We start from the raw sequence: 9,838 nt of genomic DNA on the forward strand, positions 1-9,838 counted from the left end.
TCACTACTTACCACCACTTTGTAAGAATCACAACTGGAGGATGCCTTATGATACAAGGTGACAAATGTTTGATTACCATTGTAAGTGAGCCTGGAGTCCCTGAGGGCTATTGGAGATCTGTAAGCAAAGCCAAGGCATTATTGTGCTTTAGCATCAAATTTGAAACTGCGAACAATGTATTCCTCAGGTATAATGGTGGGTTTTGGGGGAGGTGGGGGGTGCAGTTACACCTACAAATTTGTACATTAGGAGAGTTGACACAAGGAGTTTTCAAATCACCTTCAATAAAGTTGTAAGGGAGTCACAAGGTTGTGTGGTCTGCCACCATTGTGTACTGTGGTTGTTGTTGTTGTTGTTGTTACCACCCACCGATGAGGTAGGTTCGGCTAAGAGACGGTGACCCTGAGAGCTTCGTGGCTGAGTGGAGATTTAAACCCTCCTCTCCCAGTTCCTAGTCCAACACTAACCATTACACCACACTGACATGTGCCACATACCTAGATCAGAACATGTGATGAGTGTGGTATAGCAGTTAGAATGCTGGACAAGGACCTGGGAGACCAGGATTCAAATCTCCACTCAGCTGTGAAATTCACTGGGTGACTTTGGGCCAGTCACCCAGTGTTGCAGCCTAATCTATCTCGCATGGTTGTTGCACAGATAAAAATGGAGAGGAGAACCATGCGCACCATCTCCTTGGTGAACTTCAACATCAACTTCATTGGACTGGTCATGTTGTTCAGATGCCCGGTTATCGTCTTTCCAAAGCAACTACTCTATTCCATACTTAAAAATGGAAAGGGTAATGCTGATGGCCTACAAAAGAGGTTTGAAGACTCTCCCAAGGCAAACCGTAAAAAATATAGTATAAACACTGACAATTGGGAAACATTGGATTGTGAGCGCTCCAACTGGAGAACAGCCTTTACCAAAGGTGTCATGGACTTTGAAGATGCTTGAACTCAGGATGAAAGGGAGGAACGTGCTAAGAGGAAGGCACGCTTGGCAAACCCTCACTATTATTAACTCCCGCCCAGAAACCACTGTGGAAGGACGTGTAGAACCAGAAGTGGAAGGACGTGTGGAACCAGAATTGGCCTCCACAGTCACTTATGTACTCATTGTTAAGACCGTGTTCATGGAAGACAATCTTACTTGGCTATGAGTGATCACCAAAGAAGAACAAAGAAGAAGATATCAATGAACCATTAAATAAACAAACAACAGAGATCCTCCACACCATAGACAAATCAGCATCCCCTTCCCACACTGTCTGAACATGCAAAAGGATGTGATGATTTGCCATGACCACAGGCAGTGGGGGGGGGGGGCTAACCCAGAAAACCTCACAGCCCTCCTCTGTTATATGAGGGGCATAGGGGTCTCCTAACAACTCCCAGGGCTTTTACCAAACTACAGTTTATCAAACCTTACAGGATTCTTTGGGGGGAAAGTCATGACTGCTTAAAGTGCTTTAAATGTGTAGTGCAGATGGGGCCACAGTCTTAAGACAGTGAAAAAAATCCATAATTCTGTCTAGCATTCCAAAACAAATTCTAAATATAGCCTTGCGCCTCTTGCCTCCACTATATTTCAGTGTTTCTGTGGAATAAATCTGCCTTGAATTAATGGCTCAAAACAGGGGCATGGCAAATGATGCAGGATGGTGAGAACTGAGTGGTTCTAAGCCCTGATTTTAATTTAGAGAGTTCCTCTTTGGTTGACAATATCTAGTAACGGAAGAGGGGGCTAGTTTGGGGTTGGTTTTTGGTTTTTTTTTTTACAGTAGTTTCTGAGTTGCTCAGTTCATGTGAATGAAATTTACACAAAAGCCCCCAAATGTAATCATCCAGGCACTGTTTATTTGGCTTTCAGGACTGAAGCTTTTGGTTACATTTCCTGTCACAACGCAGAAGCTTCAAACTATATTTCTAAACATTACAAGCTGGCTTTTGAAGAAAAAGTAGAGCTAATGCACGTTTGCTCAAGGCCACTCATTAGGGAGAAATGCAAAGCAAATGATAACTTTTTTTCCTTTGTTTTCCCCTTCATTTGAAAATGAAGCTATTGATCTTGTATCCGGCAAAGCTTTTAAAGTGTACTGTAAATGAATGCAGGGCCCTACCACTATGTACTGCTAGCTTTTACATTTCAGGGGAACTGACATATCTTACAAAATGTCATAATTGTGCTAGCTGGCAGTTGAGAATAATGACTTTGGGCTGCCTTTTTATTTATTTCCCATTTATTTCTGAGGAAGGAGAGATGTCACAGAGAGTAGCAGGAAAGTGGTCAGCACATGGACTCAAGCATACCGTCAATGAGACAACATATTTCCTTTCCTATGTCTTCTGTTATCTAAGAACAGTCACAGGTCATATTACTCACATGTTTTCCCCAGTCAAACAGTATTTTCATTGGAAGCTGAGTTTCACAGGGTCCTACGCTTCCAAGCAACGAACACTTTATGTTCCATTGTTTGACAATGTGTGCACAAATGTTTTGAAGCATTTCCTAAAATATTATATTCACTTATTATTTATGTATCCGTAATGACATAAGGTCTCGAAGCTACGGACATGAGTTTGATCAAGCTGCGGGAGGCGGTGCAGGACAGGAGTGCCTGGCGTGCTCTGGTCCATGGGGTCACAAAGAGTTGGACACAACTAAATGCCTAAAGAACAACAACAATGACATAAGGATTGTTTTGTCAGACTGTGGCCTAGCTGGTCTGTTTTAAGACAGCTTTGCCTTAGTTATCCATATCCTGGGTACCTCCAGGTTGAACTACTGAAATGTATAATACATGGTGCTGCTGTGGAAGATGGTTCTGAAACTGTCATTGCAGGAGTGCTAAATTGGATGGGTTGTCAGGGACCCATCTCACCTGTGTGAAAACATCTGCACTGGGTCCATGTTTGGTGATTCTCTTTTAAAGACTTTCATGGCTTGGGACCAAGAGTTGGACCACCTTTCTCCGTATGAGCCAGTGTTTTACATAGCTGCCAAGTACCCCGTATTTCCCGGGAAACCCCCGTTTTTACTTACCGTTTCCCAGAGGTCTCCCATTCCTGCTCCTCTCCCGTTAATTTCCCTTAGTTTTGTTCCTGTCGGCGGCCATTTTTCTGGTGTCGCTTTGCCCATCTATGGGCACCAGAAAATGGTGGGCGCCGGAAGTCGCGTCTACGCATGTCCCGAAGTGCGTAGACACAACTTCCAGTGTCGCTTTGCCCATCTATGGGCACCGAAAATGGCCGGCGCCGACACCAGAAGTTGCGTTCACACACTTCTGGACATGCGTAGACGCGACTTCCGGCACCAGCGCCAGCCATTTTCAGTGCCCATAGATGGGCCAAGTGACACCGGAAGTTGCGGCTATGCAACTTCCGGTGTCGTATGGCTGCCAATCCCGGATTTCTCCGCTGGGTACTTAGTAGCTATGGTGTTTTAAGATCATCCACAGAGGCCCTTCTTTGAGTATGCTCATTGTCACGGGTATATCAGGTGACTAGTTAGCAAACAAGCCTTTTCATTTCTGCTTTCCTGATTATGGGATACTCTCACCAAGGAGGCTTACTTACCAGCTACTGTACTTGTAATTTCAGTACCAGGCAAAAGACCTTTCTTTAATCTCACAGACATTTTAACAGTATGGCATTGTTGGTGTTTTCTCCATTGCCTGGTTTTTAATTATGTTCATATTTTATCTGTTGCAGATTTTATCATTTCTGATGGCGTTCTCATTATTGTTCCTTCAGTAGCACCTTAAAGACCAAGTAAGTTTTTATTTTGGTATGAGCTTCCGTGTGCATGCACACTTCTTCCAGTGTATCTGAAGAAGTGTGCATGCACACGGAAGCTCATACCAAAATAAAAACTTACTTGGTCTTTAAGGTGCTACTGAAGGAATTTTTTTATTTTGCTTCGACTCAGACCAACATGGCTACCTACCTGTAACTTCATTATTGTTGTATAGTTCTTGAATATTTGAAGGGTAGGGCATACATATTTGAATCAAATAAACCAGCATTCCTTCTCTGGTACACCATTGAAAGCTCATGTTCTGAGTACATATAGTATTTTGTATCTTCTTTCAACCTTCATATAAAGCAATCAGAGCACAGTGCTGTTCACCATGGAGGTTAAGTTTTACTTGGTGTTGATGATGTTCATTAAAATACCTTTAGTGGTTGCAATTACTGGAGGAATAGGAATAGGAAAAGCTTGAGTGAGAGGGCAGCAGTAAGTCAGCTAGATTCTAATCAAAACTAGTGAACTGGAAAATATTCTCTAAAGGATTGGCAAACAACCATTGGGAATTTCCCAATAAACCAGTGAATCAAAGTGGGTAGATAGTAGATAGCACCAAGTAGATATGAATATAGAGTATAGGTGAAGAAATCACCCCAAACGTCAAGGCTGGTGATACATGAAATGTATGGGGACAATCTTATGATTTGATCACACACTCAGCTCCACTGTAATAGTAGGGATGACAATAGGCATAGGGAATATATAGGGTTAATGACAGTTGCTAAACCCACCACTTGACTTCTGCACTGGGCTTCCCAGAAAGCCTCTGAATGGCACAGCTGTGCTTAGGTGTGTGTTTTTAGACATGAAGAGTTTGCATAAAGAGACATAAGACTTCCAACCAAGGGTTTAGGTTTATTAAATTTATACATAGCTTCCCACTCAGAAAGTCCCCAAAATGATTTACAGCCATGTTTTTGTTTTAAAGCCAAAAGAAAATCATATACATACTGTATAATTAAAAAGGTCATTTCAGTTCTAATGAATGAGTAGTTCTTGGACCGCGCTCCAGGAAATATCAGTGGTCCCTAGCATATGATGAAGAGAGAGAGAAAATAAGATTTCTTTGAGTTGTTTTTTTTTTATGTGCTGAAAAGTTTAACCTCCGATGAACATCAGCCTGGCTCTTTGGCAGTGGAAAGTGGTTGCATGAAAACCTAGAGTCATAGTATCTTAGATTTGCAGAGTTGTAAGTGGCCTGGAGGCTCCAGCTCTCTGTAATGCAGGAATCCTGCCCACAGAGTGGGCTTGAACCACCAACGTTCTGGTTAACTGCTAGCTGCACTGACCCATTCCGCATGAAGAACAGAGGTGTGTGTGTGCAAATTTTGTGCTTTTGTGTGCCTCAGCTTATACCGTATTTAATTGAATATAATGCACACATTTTTTTGCCAAATTACGTCGAGAAAATTAGGATGCACATTCAATTTGATGGTGCTTTTACATTCACCAGCAGATACTTCTTTTGTTTCAATGTTTTGAAAATTGAGGTGCGAAATAGATTTGATGGTGCATTAGATTCGCGTAAATACGGTAGTAGTTCTACCCATTCAAAAGGTGAGCTAAAAGCGACATAATAGAAGTTTATAAAATTATGTGTGGAGTAGAGAAAGTGGGTAGAGAAAAGTATCTCTCTCTACCCACATTAGAAGTCATGGACATCCAATGAAGCCAAATGCTGGAAAATTCGGGACAGATTTATTCACACAGCACATAGTTAAACTATGGAACTCACTCCCACAGGAGACAGTGATAGCTAACAACTTAGATAGCTTTAAAGAGTGGAGAAATTCTCAGAACAGAAGGCTATCAGTGGTTAATAGCCGTAGTGGATATGTTCTGCTTCCACACTTAGAGGCAGTAATGTTTCTGAGTACCAGTTGCAGGAAACTACAGGAGCAGAGAGTGCTCTTGTGCTCTGATCCTGCTTGCAGGTTTCCTACAGGCATCTGTTTGGCCACTGTGAGAACTGGATGCTGGGCTTGATGAACCATTGGCCTGATCCAATGTTCTTGCATTCTTAACTCAGATGTATGTTCTTATTTTTTTTTCCTCTGCAGTTACTAGCTTGATGATGGCAATAAATATAGTTTTCTAGGTTAAGCCCCTTGGTAGTTGGAACCTGTGCCAATATGCAGTATAACAAAAAAGGCAAGCCTTATTATTTCTTTCTTTTTTTAATAAAACAGATGGAACTTGATGATTTCCAATGAATTTAATGGTAACCTATGTAGCATAACGGGGTTTGTTTAAGGCAGATGATTTAAATCCCCCATTTCTAAATGCAGACCACATGAATCAATACTGAAGAAAACATTCTTCCATGGAAACAAAATATATGTTGAGTATGAATACAACACCAACTAAAATACATCAGAATATTTTCTTAGTCGTGGGGTTCATGTTAGCTATATGACAGTTAGATGGACAGGAGGCATTCAGTTCGTATGTGTTTCTATGCACAAATAAGTCCCTTTGGGTTTAATGTAGTTTCTTACTTCAAGGTTTGCAGCCTTTGATTCACTCTGTAGAACTTGCCAGTGGAACTTTGCTGAAAATTCATTCAAATAATAACCTTCTATAAAGAATATGCGGAGAGCACTTTGGGCAACATTTCCACAAAGTGGTACTAAATAATAAGGCAATTCTGTAATTGCAGTGCATTCATCACTGCAGTAAATCATTTGACTCCAACCCAGTGCAGGTAAAAGGGATCATAGTTTATTTTAGATCATATGTCACACTAAAGGTATTGTGTCTCCTCCCTTCCCAGTTGCAGACGATGACAAATGCAAAGGCACTTGGATAACATCTTCAAATGAAACAGATAACTCTGTATTTGGGGTATCGAGTAAGGATCAAAGCCGAAGCAAAGCTTCCCATTCCTTGATTGCTGGATTTGACATCCAGCATCCAAATGCTGAGAGTATCTTCATCAGGAGAAGAGAATTCTGGAATGCCAGAAAAGGCTTCTCTTGAAACCAGACAAGAATCGGTCAACACAGCCTTCTCAGCAAGGCAAGAAAATAGTCACCAGCTGAGTAAAGCCTTGGGATGACATGATGATGGATGGCCAGATGGTTTCAATCACACAGAAAAAGAACAAACTATCCTAAAACAGTAGGGCACAGTTCTTGGGATGCAATACAATGACCTACTCAAAAATCAGCTGATGAGGTGAGCCAAGAAATCCAAGGTTTTGGGTGCGATTTTGCTGACTTTCTCAATGCTGTCTCCTTTTTCGTCTTGAAAGAGAAGTGAAAGCCAGGAAATGCCACAAATAAAGGAGATGCAACTTTCAATAGAGTCTGCACAGACACCAGGCCTGCCTGTTACTGTCACCAAGCAGAACCACAAACAGTTACCACAGCTGTAAACACCTCAATTGGGAAGCCTGATGCAAAGTTTAGCTTAGTGTAGCTTCTCAAACAAACGGAAAAGCCACAATCTTTTTCAAGATATCACAGGCATGCCTATGTTCTATACCAGCTTTCACCAACCTGCTGCTCTCCAGATGTTCTGAACGTCGACTCCCAACAGCCCAAGCCAGCACAAAGCTGCCTTTTTATACCAAGTCAGAGCATTGCTCCATCTAACTCAATACTGTCTACAGTACTGACTGACAGCGGCTCTCCAGGACAAGGGTATCTCCCAACTCTATCTGTAGATGCCAGGGGCTGATCTTAGAACCATCTGCCTGCAAAACAGGTGTTCTGCCAATGTGCTAAGGCTGTTCTCTTATAAGCAGAGTCACATTAGGTACCCTGACCCTAAGCCGATGGTGACTTTATTTTTAAGGTCACAACCAGCTGCTTTGCAAGCTGAAGATGGAATTTATACTCCCAGATTCAAGCTTGGCTCACAACAGTTGGGTCTAAAGAGCATCTCTTTTCGCACACAGGATCTTCACATGCTGGAAACAAACTCACAAGAAGATACATAATTCACACTAACTACCCAGCTGCACTTAATCCATTGGCAGCTATAACCTTTAAGAAACAAGAAGTCGCAGACTTTGCACATAAGTTATAGATGCTTCCATTAATCAAGTATAATCTAATAGATAGGTGTTTCGGTCTGTCATGTCCAGTGTGCATTTTTCACCACAAGGTAGCCAATTAGACTGAAAACACCAAAGTGGCAGAGATATAGTTGTGCTCTCTACTGAGATTGGTTGGTGCGCCTCCTAATTTCTTAGGTGACCTTGTCCCGCTTTATTAGTCTTGAATAGCCTATTCCTATGTCTTTAATATCTATTCTGCAGGGAAAGGTTTCAAAGGTATTACTTTTCCTCCTAGCAAAGGAGCATTATGATAATACAAAGGATACATTATGGTGAAACCTTTTGTTGAAACACAGCCAAGGATCCAAAGACTTCAGGGAGTAGCAGCTGGTATCCCCCTACTCCAGTATTTCTCTTCCGGAACTTCAGTACAGTGGTACCTCGGTTTATAAACACAATTGGTTCTGGAAGTCCGTACTTAACCTGAAGCGTACTTAACCTGTAGCGAACTTTCCCATTGAAAGTAATGGAAAGTGGATTAATCTGTTTCAGACAGGTCCGCGGAGTACTTAAACTGAAAATACTCAAACCGAGGCGTACTTAAACCGAGGTAGGACTGTAGTTTACCACCTTCAACAAATACAATTGTTCCAACAGCATAGAGATTTCTGCTTGCAAAATAGAACTTCCCATGCCTCCCTAAACCTGTTCTGGGGTTTCTCCAACCCCCGGAGTAGATTTGAAGAAGGCATGAGGGAAGAGGGAGGAGTCCTGTAATACAATCAGAAATCCTAGGGCTGTTGGGACTCATTAGTAGAATACTGCAATGTCCTTCTATCTGATCTGAAGAAGTGTGCATGCACACGAAAGCTCATACCAAAATAAAAACTTAGTTGGTCTTTAAGGTGCTACTGAAGGAATTTCTTTATTTTCCTTCTATCTTCTTTATGGCATGTTGAAATTCATCAGATACAACTTCTCACACCACAGCCTCTGCTTACTGGGATGACCTGCACCTGTTGGCTTTCTGTTTATCAGGCAATAGAGCACCTCTGTTAAGAAATTCAAAAGGGAATGGAATTTAATCTGGAGCAAACCAAGCTCTGGTTCTCTGGAGCAAGCTAATGCCTTTAGTTGATCCAGTCCCTCTTGGCAGAGGTTTAGGAGCCAGGGGCCAGCTATGTACGTCTTAAAGGCTTCTTTTTTTAAAGCCTCCTCCAATTATGAATTGAAAATGAAGCCAATACTGCCAAGCATGTCTGGGAAGAAGAATGGGTAGCCAGAAGGGAGAGTGGCGAGGCAGCAACATATTGCTCTTTTTATTTGTAAACAGAATCCCTCCGGGAGTCCTGGTTGAAAGGCACCGTCATTAATTACATTTGAGAGGGGAAATCAGGAGAATCTACACCACGGAGATTGGGTGCTGATTCCTCTCCCTGAAGCGGCAACGGAAACTTCACGCTCATCTGTCAAGAACAGTGATGAAATGAAGCAAAGCCCGTGAGGGAGATGTGTGTTTTCAAGGATGTTACACAATTGTAAAACAGAGTGTTCTCCATCGCTCCCATAACCCCATAGCGGAATTTTATATCAAATAGACGTACACACACACACACCTGATCTCTCTTGACCATGGATCCTGTGCTAGACACTGGATCTATCATTTCATTTCAGGACTCTTCACATGGTTGTAGAGAGAAGAATAAAGTGGCAAAACATGAAGATCTCCCAAAGAAAAATGAATATTGCCTGTCTGTCCTCTGCCTTAGGCGGTATTCACTCTCTTGTTTACTGTGTGCACCCACTGTGTTTTCAGTACTGGGTTTAAAATCTGTGTTCAAACAATGTTATCCAAAATGCATATATATCCTGTGCTTTGCTATGAGATATTAGTATCTGATGTGTGGACCGAGAACTCCCAGAAGTGCAAGCTGGATTTCGAAGGGGCAGAGGAACCAGAGACCAAATAGCAAACATGCGCTGGATTATGGAGAAAGCTAGAGAGTTCCAGAAAAACGTCTA

At 42.0% G+C, this 9,838-nt stretch overlaps 1 long non-coding RNA gene across 1 annotated transcript in view; it reads left to right on the forward strand.

Moving 5' to 3' along the window:
- LOC118081307 (uncharacterized) overlaps positions 1-9,201 on the forward strand; it is a 39,097-nt gene extending 29,896 nt beyond the window's left edge. Inside the window, exon 3 of the long non-coding RNA XR_004692056.3 lies at positions 6,587-9,201. This is a non-coding gene — a long non-coding RNA (uncharacterized LOC118081307). The remainder of the gene's footprint in view (positions 1-6,586) is intronic.
- Positions 9,202-9,838: the final 637 nt, after the last annotated feature.

Source organism: Zootoca vivipara, chromosome 1 (assembly GCF_965207765.1).
Source record: "Zootoca vivipara chromosome 1, rZooViv2.hap1.1, whole genome shotgun sequence".
NCBI classification, from domain to species: Eukaryota; Metazoa; Chordata; class Lepidosauria; order Squamata; family Lacertidae; genus Zootoca; species Zootoca vivipara.